We start from the raw sequence: 12,270 nt of genomic DNA, 5'->3' as shown, positions 1-12,270 counted from the left end.
CCATGGCAGTCTACGTATGGGTTAACCCCGCCTCTCCTACCTCATAGGACCCCACTCCTATAAATCTTTGCTTCTAGTCAGAGACCACGTTCCTTTTTTGTCCTCCTCCTAGGACCAAGGTTTTACCTTATGAAGTTTGGATCCAGGCCGGCTGGTTTGTGCACGAATTTCAGGATGTCAGTTCTTTTTGGAGCCCAATTTCCCAGCTATTAGCAGGGTGGGCACAGGCGATTTGGATGCGATGCCATGAAGAGCTTACTAACCAGCCATTGGCTGGCAAGCGGCAATTTGGCCAAACGTCCTTGCTATTAGCAGGAGGCCCCCCCCCCCATTTATGATGCCCCGGGTGCACTATGAGTATGTCAAGCTCCCAGTACCAGGTCGGATCATGTGTTGTGCGGGACTGGTAATGTATACACATTTTATCTCTATGGCAGCAGTTTTTGTGTGTTTTGTACCATTTTTTGTCTGGTGGTCTTCCTGGTCATGGCGTTGGGACACTCCTGAGTTTCAACTCGCTGCTTCCTTCTTCGATCTGCGCAGCTGCCGAGTCTCGATTGAGATCGAGGCTTGGTTTGTGCAGGCGCGGTCGGGGCAAGATGGCGGCGGCCGCGCATGTGTGCGGGCGTTGTACGGCGGCGTCAGTCTCGGCGCAAGTACGCTGTAGGCGCGATGACGGAGACAGAGACAGCTGTTTGATTGGGATGCTTTTGAGCTCAGGCTGTTGATCCCGGTGTCTGCTTCTCTGTTTTCTCAAGGTATGTCTCCCTTTTTTTCTGTGGTCAGTTGTGTCTACCCTGTATTATATACTCTGCAAGCACTGTGTTTTGTTTTTACTACTTAGCTGTTTGAGTCTGCCGCTATGGACGTATCGCCGCCCCCCCCAGTGGCCAACCCTTATGCCGCAGGTAGGAATGAATCTTTTTTCTTTTCATTCTGCCTGTATTGCTTGGGTTAGGATCAGGATGACTTTGTTTTGCATGTTCTCCTTCCAGCCCTTCTAGGTCTGAACCTCAGTTATCAGCACATAAAGATTCGGACCAGTCTAGGTCGCAACATCACCATTCCACGTCAAGTTCTAGACATATTAGGTCACCATCCAGACACCGAAAACAAAGGTCTAAGTCTGAGTCTGGTCGCCATTCTCACCACCATGCCAGCCGCTCAGAGAAAAGAGCCTGCTGGGGATGTAATGCTCAGGTCCCAGAGGGTAAATCCCTCTGCGAGCTATGTTATGAAAGAGCCATGCAGGAAAGAGGAGCTGGGGACCAGCAAGTTAAAGCTCTGGTCAGGAGAGTAGTTCAGGAATCACTGAATAAAGCAGATTCTGATCAACCGTTTATCCCTCCCTCTGGTACGGCTCTAGCCACTGATATTTCGGATACAGAGGTTCCTGGTCCCTCTCGTCATAGTCCCTCATTTTCCGGTTCTTCTGACAGTGAGACTGAAGGTTTGGAACCTGGTGCCGGTTTTGACTTTTCCTTAGTTCCGCAGTTGGTCAGAGCGGTCAAGGAGAAATTGAGATGGGAAGATCCTGTAGAAGATCCCTCTAAACAGAGGAAATACTTTAAACATCTCAAAAAGGAGCGCCAAAACTTCCCCTTCTTGGGTGAACTTGGCAAAATTATCATGGACGAATGGAGTAAAGTTGAGAGGAAAAACTCCTTGATTTCAAAAATTTCAAAAATGTAACCATTTAAGAGCAATGAGGTGAAACATCTGGAGTCGGCCCCTTTCATTGATGCAGCCTTGATGAGGCTAGTGAGACATGTTACACTCCCTCTGGAAGATACTGTGTCCTTCAGGGATGGCCTAGAAAGAAAGATTGATACGGACTTGAAACGTATTTATATAACAGCAGGTATGGCTTGTAAACCAGCCCTAGCCCTGGCAGCGTTATCAAAAGCTATGGAGGCCTGGACGGATGAGATTGGTGCAACCCTGGGCGGTATGTCCGAAGGTTTGGTCAGGAGATCACCAATACATGAGCTGAGACTTGCTTCGGTTTTCCTGGGGGAGGCGTCCCTTGATATTATTCGCCTTGTAGCACGTATTATGCTTTCCTCTGTTACGGCTAAGCGTGCCTTGTGGCTTCGCTCCTGGGTTGCTGATCCTGCCTCCAAACAGGCATGCTGCAGAATTCCTTTTGAGGGATCTTCCCTTTTTGGGAACAAATTGGATTCTGCCATTACACGCGCTACAGGTGGTAAGTCGGGGTTCTTACCCCAGGATCGCCGTCTCCTGGGCCAGAGAAGATCTCAATATAGGTCAGATCCAGAACGCGCTAGAGATGCCCGTCGCTACAGGCCTGGTCGCGAATTTAGGAAAAATTGGAGGAGAAATCAGCCCTCTGGCCAGAAGTCCTCGAAGTCAGCTACATCTGGGGGACGGGAGCCTTCCAAGTCTTTTTGATATAGAGCCTGTCCAGGCGGAGCGGGTTGGGGCCCGGTTACTCCTTTTCCAGCACGTCTGGGCAGCCTCGGTCAAAGACTATTGGACAATCAAAACAGTGTCAGCGGGCCATTCCTGGGTCTTCAGCAGCCCGCCCATACACTGGTTTGTTCCGACAGTTCTGCCACACTCAGAAGAAAAGAGACAAATTCTCCTGTCTTATACAGAATCCCTGTTGGCCCAAGGAGCCGCCATTCGGGTTCCAACCGAGGAAAGGTTCAAAGGGATTTACTCTCCCCTTTTCATGGTCCTCAAAAAGAGTGGTTCCTGGAGGCCGGTCATCGATCTGACACACCTGAACACATTTATAAAGAAAGAAAGGTTCAAGATGGAGACATTGCTAACAATACGCCAGACGATCCACTCAGGCGATTGGCTTATTTCCATAGACCTGAAAGATGCTTACTTTCATGTTCCTATCGCAAGGGAGTTTCAGAAGTATCTCCGTTTTGCAGTGGGTCAAACACACCTTCAGTTTACATGTCTCCCATTCAGGCTTACAACATCGCCTCAAGTGTTTTCCAAGCTCTTACTGGCTATCGTGGCTCTAATCCGGGTCAAAGGGATTCAATTGCACCATTACTTGGACGATCTGCTCTTACTCTCTCAAAACAGAGACCATCTCTTGTCACATCGAGATCAGGTCATTTCTACCCTGACGGAATTCGGGTGGCTATTGAACAGGGAGAAAAGTCATCTAATCCCAACTCAGTCCTTAACGTTTCTTGGAGCCCGATTCAACACAGTAAAGAGTACAATCTCCTTACCTCTAGAGAAGATTCCGGTGATTCGCGACAGAATCTATCTCGTAATGTCATCTCCCCTTCTCAGGGCCTCACAGCGTCTGATGATAATAGGTACCATGGTGGCCACAGCTCCAATGGTGAAATGGGCGCAATGGAAAATGCGACCCTTTCAGAAGGGTTTTCTCCAACAGTGGGATCCGGACTCCCGAGACCATCTAGTTAGGATAACCCCTTCAATGAGGGAGAGTCTTCCTTGGTGGTTACAGCAGAAGAATCTTCTGAATTGCCATTCAATAACCCCGGTCTCCTGGGTAACAGTGACAACGGACGCCAGCAGCAGAGGTTGGGGTGCTCTATGCTTGTTGGAAGTAGCCCAAGGCATGTGGGATTTCCCATCCCAGAAGGTAGTCTCAAATGTGTTGGAACTCCGGGCCGCCTTCCGTGCTTTACAGGCCTTTCTCCACCTGACATCAGGATCCTCAGTCCTTCTAAGGATGGACAATACGACGGCTGTTTCTTACATCAAAAGACAAGGGCGCACCCGCAGTCTTTCCTTATTGAGGGAAGTAAGGCCAATCATGTCTTGGGCCCAGTCGAATCTGTTGAATCTAACGGCAGTCTATCTTCCGGGAATTCAAAATGTCCAGGTGTATTTTCTATCAAGGTTTTCCCTGGACAACAACGAATGGTCTCTCCACATCGAGGTGTTCAACTGGATTCTGTCTCTGGGAGTTCTACCAGAGGTGGACCTGTTTGCCTCCCCGTGCAATTTCAAGCTGGAGAAGTATTACACGAGGTGTCGTTGTCCCCAGGCCTTCGGAGTGGATGTACTGACGGATCAGTGGAGGTTCCACAAGGCTTATGCCTTTCCCCCGGTTCCAGCCATTCTCCGATTTCTGTCCAGGCTCAGATAGGAAGAAGTCGAAGTAGTAGCGGTTGTTCCATACTGGCCCAACAGACCATTGTTCCCTCTCTTGTTACAACTCAGCTACCAGTATCCAGTTCCGCTCCCTCTCAGGCCGGACCTCTTGTCACAGGGAACAACCTATCACCCTTGCCCATCTCAGCTCCATCTGATGGCCTGGTTTTTGAAAGGGAAAGGCTGGAAGCATTAGGCTGTCCTGACACAGCCATTTCTACTCTACTAAATGCCAGAAGACCAGGTACCAACAAAGTTTATCAGAGGATTTGGGCAAAATTTGCGGACTATGTGTCTACATCCAACGGCTCATGTAGAGATCCGAAGATACAGGATGTTATTGGTTTTCTACAAAAGGGTCTAGACTTGTTCCTATCTGTAAGTTCCTTGCGGGTTCAGGTCTCTGCGATCTCTGCATTTTCAGGTGTCTCATGGGCCAAGCATCCTCTCACTAGGCAGCTCTTCAAAGGGGCAAGAAGACTCAGACCTCAGAGAATACCGAGGTTTCCAAAATGGGATCTTCCTTTTGTTTTGGATTTTTTCTCAGAGATGCATATGGGACAAGCATCTATTAAGTATCTCTCTCTTAAAACTGCTTTTCTAGTGGCCATAACATTGGCCAAAAGGGTCTCTGAGATTAGTTCTCTAGGCTGCAAGGAGCCATTTCTCACTTTTTTCCCAGATCGGCAGTCTTGATTCCTATGTTAGGATCAAATCCGAAAGTAACAACCGTTTTTCACGAAAATCATGAAATTGTCCTTCCAATTTTCCAGGCAGATGAAGACTCCAATATTCATCCTCTAGATGTTGGGGAAGTCTTAAAGCAATACCTAGAAGCCACAGCTCCTTTCCGGAATTCTGACCACTTATTCATCTACTTTTATGGGAAGAATAGAGGTTTACGTGCTTCTTCAAGAACTATAGCATCTTGGATTGTCCAAGCCATCCAAAGGGCATATAAGGCTAAGGGTCTGGCTCCCCCAGAAGCGGTTACTGCTCATTCTACCAGGAGTGTTTCTACATCGTGGGCAGCTTCTCGTCATGTTTCCCCGGTGGTGATCTGTAAAGCGGCCTCATGGTTGTCGATTAATACTTTTATGACACACTATTGTGTAGAACCGGCTTCCTTGTCTTCGGTTAATTTTGGTTAGAATGTCTTATCTGTTGACGGTGCCAATTAAACCTTCTTTTCTTTAACCAGCAATTGCCCACCCGGGTGTGTATGGCTAGTCATTTCCCATACATAGGCTGCCATGGAGCCTGTCAGGAAAACGGAAAATTTATATCAAATACTTACCGTAATTTTCCTTTCCTGATGGACTCCATGGCAGCAGGAGTTCCCTCCCATTTGCTGGAGTAGGCTAAGTTACGGAACGTGGTCTCTGACTAGAAGCAAAGATTTATGGGAGTGGGGTCCTATGAGGTAGGAGAGGCGGGGTTAACCCATACGTAGGCTGCAATGGAGTCCATCAGGAAAGGAAAATTACGGTAAGTATTTGATATAAATTTTCCGTTTTACCTGCTCTGTGCAATGGTTTTGCACATAGCAGCTCTCCTTCTCTTCTCTGGTCCCCCACCAATGCACCTTGCCCCTCCCTCCTGTCGAGTGCACCTAAGCAGGATCGCTCCTAAGCTGCTGCTCTGCGTATCCATTCACACAAAGAGCTGCAGCTTGCCCCCCCCCCCCCTTCCTGATTGACTCACTGGTTGTGACTGACAGCAGTAAGAGCCAATGATGCCCGATGCTCTCCTGGGCAATAAGGAGGAAGATTCCCCAGATAGACAAGGCTCTCTTGCACATCACTGGACCATGATGGGGCTGAGGTAAGCAATGGGGGGGGGGGGGGGCTGTAGGGCTCTTGCACACAGAAATTGCATAGAATGCATTGATGTAAAACAAAACCTCTGCCTTTAGAACCACTTTAACTCTCAAGAATTCTGCTGTGTCACACATGTCACAGAGCCTGCCTTCAGAACTACAGAGGTGCTGAGAAGAGAAGTTTCAGGAGGTGGAGTCAGTATGGGAATCACTACTTAATAATAAGATGCAGTATAATGGTGAGTAAAAATGATATGAGGATAGATCTATAGACAGATAAAAATTCATCAATTATTGCAGCTCTGTAACTGTTATTACATCCATAATAGTGTGTTTTTTTTATTTTTTATTGGAAGCAGTGTAAGTATCTGCATTTGACCTTGTATCGGCCTCTTGTAATCCCTGCACTGCAGGGTGTGAGAGTGTGAGAGGAAGAAGCAACACAAAAGGCCAATCAGTTCATGTCCTGATAAAATGCTGATAGAATGAAAAAGCAGAGTGATAAATAAGCTGGTGTTTTCTGAGAACTGAAAATTATTTCAACCGTTCCTCCTTGAGCTGTTTTTATGGAGAACATAACCAACTGATAATATCTAACCTTGCTCACTTGGCAAATAACTAAAACAAGATTGGCTGAAGATCCAGATGCATAAGATGACCCTGTGGGATAATTACATTTCCAGTGCAAATGCAACACTGTTGCAGAAAATGGTAGGTGACAGCATGGTCTGAAGCTGCAGACACCGCAAACTTACTACTTACTTACTATTTAACATGTTTTCCCCAGCTTAAAGTGGAGCTCCACCCAAAAGAGGAAGCTCCGCTTGTCTGCCTCCCCCATACTTGGTTTTGACAGGTACTTACTCCCCCTTCCGGCTCGGTTCACCGTGGTGACCTGAGCCGGAAGTCCGGCCCAGTATTTGTAGCTGATGACTGCATTTTTTTGGGGGGAGGAGCCTGGAGCTCCCCTATAAAGTATGAATATCTAAATTGTGCAGGTTCCATCTAGCCTAAGGTCTATGCATAGGTTGCTCAGAATTAAAGTGACATTAAACCCAATAGCTGGTAGCTGTATTTGTTTTGTTTTTTTCAGCTGTTGACATGACCAGTAACACATTTTCTGTCTTGGAGCGTCTCCACTCTTGATGGAGTAGCAATAAAGACACTTAGAAGCATTGTTGGTCTGGGGTGAGGGTGGTTTTAGATGCACTAGCAGATTTAGATGGACTTGACTAACAAATTAAGGCCGAACTCTAGCTAACACTTCATAATCAGTCACAGCAAAGATTTTTTTTCCTTTTCGGATAAAAGGTTTACATAAATGAATAAAAGCTCATAATTGAAATCACCACTGTCAGTGTTAAATTGTTTCTCGCAACCCTTCAATTGACAATTATTCACATTTTAGTTTCAGTGCCAGCCTGTTAAGGTCCAGATGTGGAGCCCGACTTGTAGGAGGAGACCTCTCTTACAGCGCTGGTTCAGGAGCCGCTGGAATGGGAACAGCGGTCTCGAGAGCACAGTGGGTAGGAGGGCCTGCTGGATAGGGCCGCTGGAGCTGGTAGAAGAGCGGAGATCCCTCTGAAGGCTGAGTGGACTGCGGTTTGCTGGAAGCAGGCAGTAGCTTCAGAAGCCGAAGATTGGAACTGGCAGCAGGCTGGAGAAGAGTCAGACGGTCCGGGTCAGAAGGTAAGCAGACTGGTGGTAACGTAAGGCAGAAGAGGTGTCGGTAAGCAGGCAGAGGTCGGCAACGGAATCACAAGCAGAAGAGGTTTCGAGGTCAGGCAGGCCGGGTCGGGATTGGAGAAGGCAGAGAAGTCAAGCAAGCCGGGTCGATAACGGTAGCAGGTAATCAGGTTCAGGATCAGGTATTCAAAGGTAACCGGGTTCAGGATCAGATATTCAGACACACGGAAGCTGAGACGAAACAGCGCCGCACAGGCGCACTTGAGGGTCCTTTAAACGCTCAGTGGCGGGAAGGAGCGCACGCACGCCACGCACGACCACGTGAACGAGCGCGCGTACGAATCGCCACTCGCGAACGTGCACACTAACGCGTAAACGAACGCGTACGCGAACGCGTACGCGAACGCGCAGAAGACACACGCCGACGCCTGTGTGCACGCAGCTGTACCTGTCTGTTGCTGGTAAGTTCCTGACATTGCCCCCTCCCAAGGGGCAGCCTCCGGATGCCCAACAGGTTCCTCTTTTCTGGATGGGCAGACAAGTATGCGTGAATTAACCGCCTGGCATGGATATTGCTGTTCGGTTCCCAGGAATTGTTCTCTGGCCCAAATCCCTTCCATTTGATCAGAAATTGGATGCGTCCCTGTCTTTTTCTGCAATCGAGGATGGCCTCCACCTCGTACTCCTCATTTCCATCCACTAAGATGGGTTCTGGAGGTCTAGTTCCTCTATCAGGAAAGGGATCAGGGGTGGCAGGTCTCAGCAGTGACACATGGAACACAGGATGAATCCTAAGCGACTCAGGCAGGGTTAGCTCGTAGGAAACTTCATTAATTTTCCTCTTAACCGGAAATGGTCCCATAAATTTAGGTGCAAGTTTCTTGGAGGGACAAGCCATTTTAATGTTATTGGTAGAAAGCCATACCTGGTCGCCAGGTTGTAGGATCAGTTCCCCTCTTCTTCTCCGGTCAAAGGCTCTCTTACTGTCTGCCTGGGCCTTGGCCACTGCTTCCTGCAACACCCGGTTATTGTGGCTGAGGAAATCCACTGTCTTCTGGACCGCTGGAACTGAGGTTTCTGGAAGAAAATCAGGCAAAAAGGTTAAATGAAAGCCATAATTGGCGAAAAAAGGGGACTGACCGGTGGCCGAATGACAAGCATTATTGTAGGCAAATTCTGCCAAAGGCAGCAGGGACACCCAATCATTCTGTACGAATGATGTGAAGCACCTAATGTACTGCTCAAGAGTCTGGTTGGTCCTTTCTGTCTGCCCATTAGTTTGGGGATGATAGGCCGAGGACAGTGCCAGCTCAATTTTCAGGATCTCGCACAGGGCCCTCCAGAAGCGTGAGGTGAACTGCACTCCTCTGTCGGAGACTATATTCGCTGGAATCCCGTGTAGCCTCACAATCTCCTTAATGAACACGTGGGCAGTCTCCACAGCAGATGGGGTGCCTTTTAAGGGTGAGAAGTGGGCCATCTTGGATAGCCGGTCTACAACCACAAAAATAGTTGAACATCCCTCAGAACATGGAAGCTCGACAATAAAGTCCATACTAATCATTCTCCAGGGTCTGTCGGGTACGGGTAGGGGTTTCAGCAGTCCCCAAGCCCGGTTCCTGGGTGTCTTGTTCTGGATACAGACGGGGCAAGAGCTGATGTACTTTTCGCAAAAGTCCTTCAAATTGGGCCACCAGAACGTGCGTTGTACCAGATCAAGGGTCTTGCGGACTCCAAAGTGGCCTGCCAGTGGGTGGTCATGAAGAAGGGACAGCACCTTAACTCGGACATTCTTGGGGACAAAAATTTGACTTCCCCTCCAGAACAAGCCATCTCTGGACATTAAGGTGATTCCGGGGGGTCTAGAGGAGTCAGAGGATGCTTCTCTGATCAGAGAGAGGAGGTCAGGCTGTAAAAGTAAAAAATTCCCGGCAGGTAAGATGGTGTCAGGAACAGATGAGTCCTTGGGATTGTCATACATCCGTGACAGCGCATCCGGTTTCACGTTCTTCGATCCGGGCCGGTACGTGATGTGAAAGGAGAAACGTGAAAAGAACAGGGCCCAGCGGGCTTGTCGGGGTCTCAGTCGCTTGGCAGAGCGTAGATATTCTAAGTTCTTGTGGTCTGTGTATATTAGTACCGGGTGAGCAGCGCCCTCCAATAGGTATCTCCACTCCTCCAAGGCGGCCTTAATGGCGAGCAACTCTCGGTCGCCTACGTCGTAATTCTTCTCTGCGGAAGAGAGTTTCCTGGAGAAGAACCCCACGGGATGCATTAGGTCCTTGTTGCCTTGACGTTGGGAGATGACCGCTCCTACGGCCACTTCAGAGGCGTCTACCTCGAGGATGAAGGGTAGAGACGGGTCCGGATGGCTGAGAATTGGGGCGGACGTGAAGAGTTTTTTAAGTCTTTCGAAAGCACTCTGGGCCTCCTGAGTCCAGCAGAAGCGGAAGTTTTGTCTGGTCAGTTGCGTGATGGGCGCAATTATAGCTGAAAAGTCTCTTATGAACTTTCTATAAAAGTTCGCAAAACCGATGAAGCGTTGTACACCCTTCTTATCCAAAGGCGCTGGCCAATCTAGTACAGCAGACACCTTTTGGGGATCCATCCTGATGCCCGTTGGGGAGATCACTAGTCCCAGGAATCGGATGCTCTGTAACTCAAATTCGCATTTCTCAGCCTTTGCGTAGAGTCGGTGCTGGCGAAGGCGGTCTAGGACTTTACGGACGTGTTCTCGATGCTGATCAAGAGAGTTGGAAAATATTAAAATGTCGTCCAGGTAGACAATCACGAACACGTCGAGGAAATCCTTAAACACGTCATTGATTAGGTGTTGAAATGTGGCCGGGGCGTTGCAGAGCCCAAAGGGCATCACTAAATATTCATAATGACCGAATCGGGTCCGGAAGGCTGTTTTCCATTCATGCCCGGCCTGGATGCGAACTAGGTTATACGCTCCCCTTAGATCCAACTTGGTGAATATTTTAGCGGATCTCAGTCTCTGGAAGAGTTCGGGTATCAAGGGTAAGGGGTAGCGGTTCTTAACCGTAATCTTGTTTAAGTCTCTATAGTCCACACATGGACGGAGGGACTGATCTTTTTTAGTGACAAAAAAGATTCCAGCTCCTGCTGGGGAAGTTGAAGGACGGATGAACCCCTTCTCTAGGTTTTCGTCCAAGTAGGTCTTCAGTGCCCCCTGCTCCTTTTCTGATAAAGGGAATATGCGTCCGAAAGGAATCTCGGCCCCAGGGAGTAGCTCGATCGGACAATCATAGGGACGATGGGGAGGCAGAGTGTCTGCTCCCTTTTTACTGAACACATCAATAAAGTCATGGTAGTGCTTGGGCACAGTCTGCAGTAGGTCTTGATCAGAGTCTAAACATAAAAGGGTGGCGGAAGGCTTGGTGGAATCTGTTAGGCAGTGTTTCAAGCAATAGGAAGATGGAAATGTGACTTCTCTGGTAACCCAATTGATGTAGGGGTTGTGGGCTTGGAGCCAGGGTATGCCCAGAATGATCGGGAACATTGGAGAGGAGATGACATCCAACGTCAGAAATTCCTTGTGTTGAGAGGAGATAGTGACAGGTAGAGGGAGAGTCTCTTGAATTACCTTTCCAGAACTGATGCTAGACCCATCGGCCAGAAAAACTGAGAGTTCATGAGCCTTGCCTCGTAACGGGATGCCCTGTCGGCCCGCAAAGGTGGAGTCTATGAAGCAGCGGCATGCCCCGGAGTCAATGATAGCGTTGACTGTCACCGTCCTTCCTTGGAGCTGTAGTGAGAGAGGAACAGCAAGGTGGGTTGACTTGGCAGTCAATGCAGAGAGACTGGTAGAAGCAGAAGGTAGACACTTACTTGTCTTGACAGGGCAATTAAAGACATAGTGACCCGAACCACCGCAGTAGAGGCAGAGATTCTGCTGCCGGCGACGTGCACGCTCTTCTGGAAGCAAAGCGGGGCGCAGTAGTCCTAATTGCATGGGCTCGGAGGTGTCAGGAGCCGTACAGGGCGGAATAGGACTGGACGGAGGTACATAGCGAGAAGCAGGCATTGGGGCTCTCGCTGTCATCCAGACTGGACGGGCTTGCTGAGCGGAGCGCTCTGATCTTCGCTCCCTGAGACGGCGATCAATCTGGATTGTCAAGGAGATCAGGGCCTCCAGGGTTTCTGGTATACCGACTCGAGCCAGTTCATCCTTAAGTCCTTCGGATAACCCCATGCGAAATTGATGCCTTAAAGCCGCATCATTCCATTCCGTGTCTGCGCTCCAGCGTCGAAAGTCCGAGACATAATCCTCAGCCGGTCTGCGGCCCTGCTGGAGCGCAAACAGAGCAGATTCAGCCGTGGCAGTCTTTTGGGGGTCCTCGTAAAGCTGAGCCATGGCCTCAAAGAAGGATTGCAGAGAGAAGGTTGCGACTGAATCTCCTTCAAGTAAACGGTGGGCCCAGGTCTGCGGTTCACCTTGTAGGAGGGAGATTACAAATCCTACCTTCGTGGCTTCCAGGGAGAAAGTCCGTGGTTGTAGGGCAAAATAGAGTTGACAAGCGTTCCGAAAAGCCCGAAATTTGGTTCGATCCCCAGAAAACCTTTCCGGAATGGGTACCCTTGGTTCAGGTGGAAGCATGACAACGGATGGTGAGGCGACGGGC

This window comes from Lithobates pipiens, unplaced genomic scaffold (assembly GCF_037356315.1).
Source record: "Lithobates pipiens isolate NorthernLeopardFrog02 unplaced genomic scaffold, aLitPip1_a1.2 Scaffold_16, whole genome shotgun sequence".
Lineage (NCBI taxonomy): Eukaryota > Metazoa > Chordata > Amphibia > Anura > Ranidae > Lithobates > Lithobates pipiens.
Note: the sequence above shows the minus strand (reverse complement) of the source record.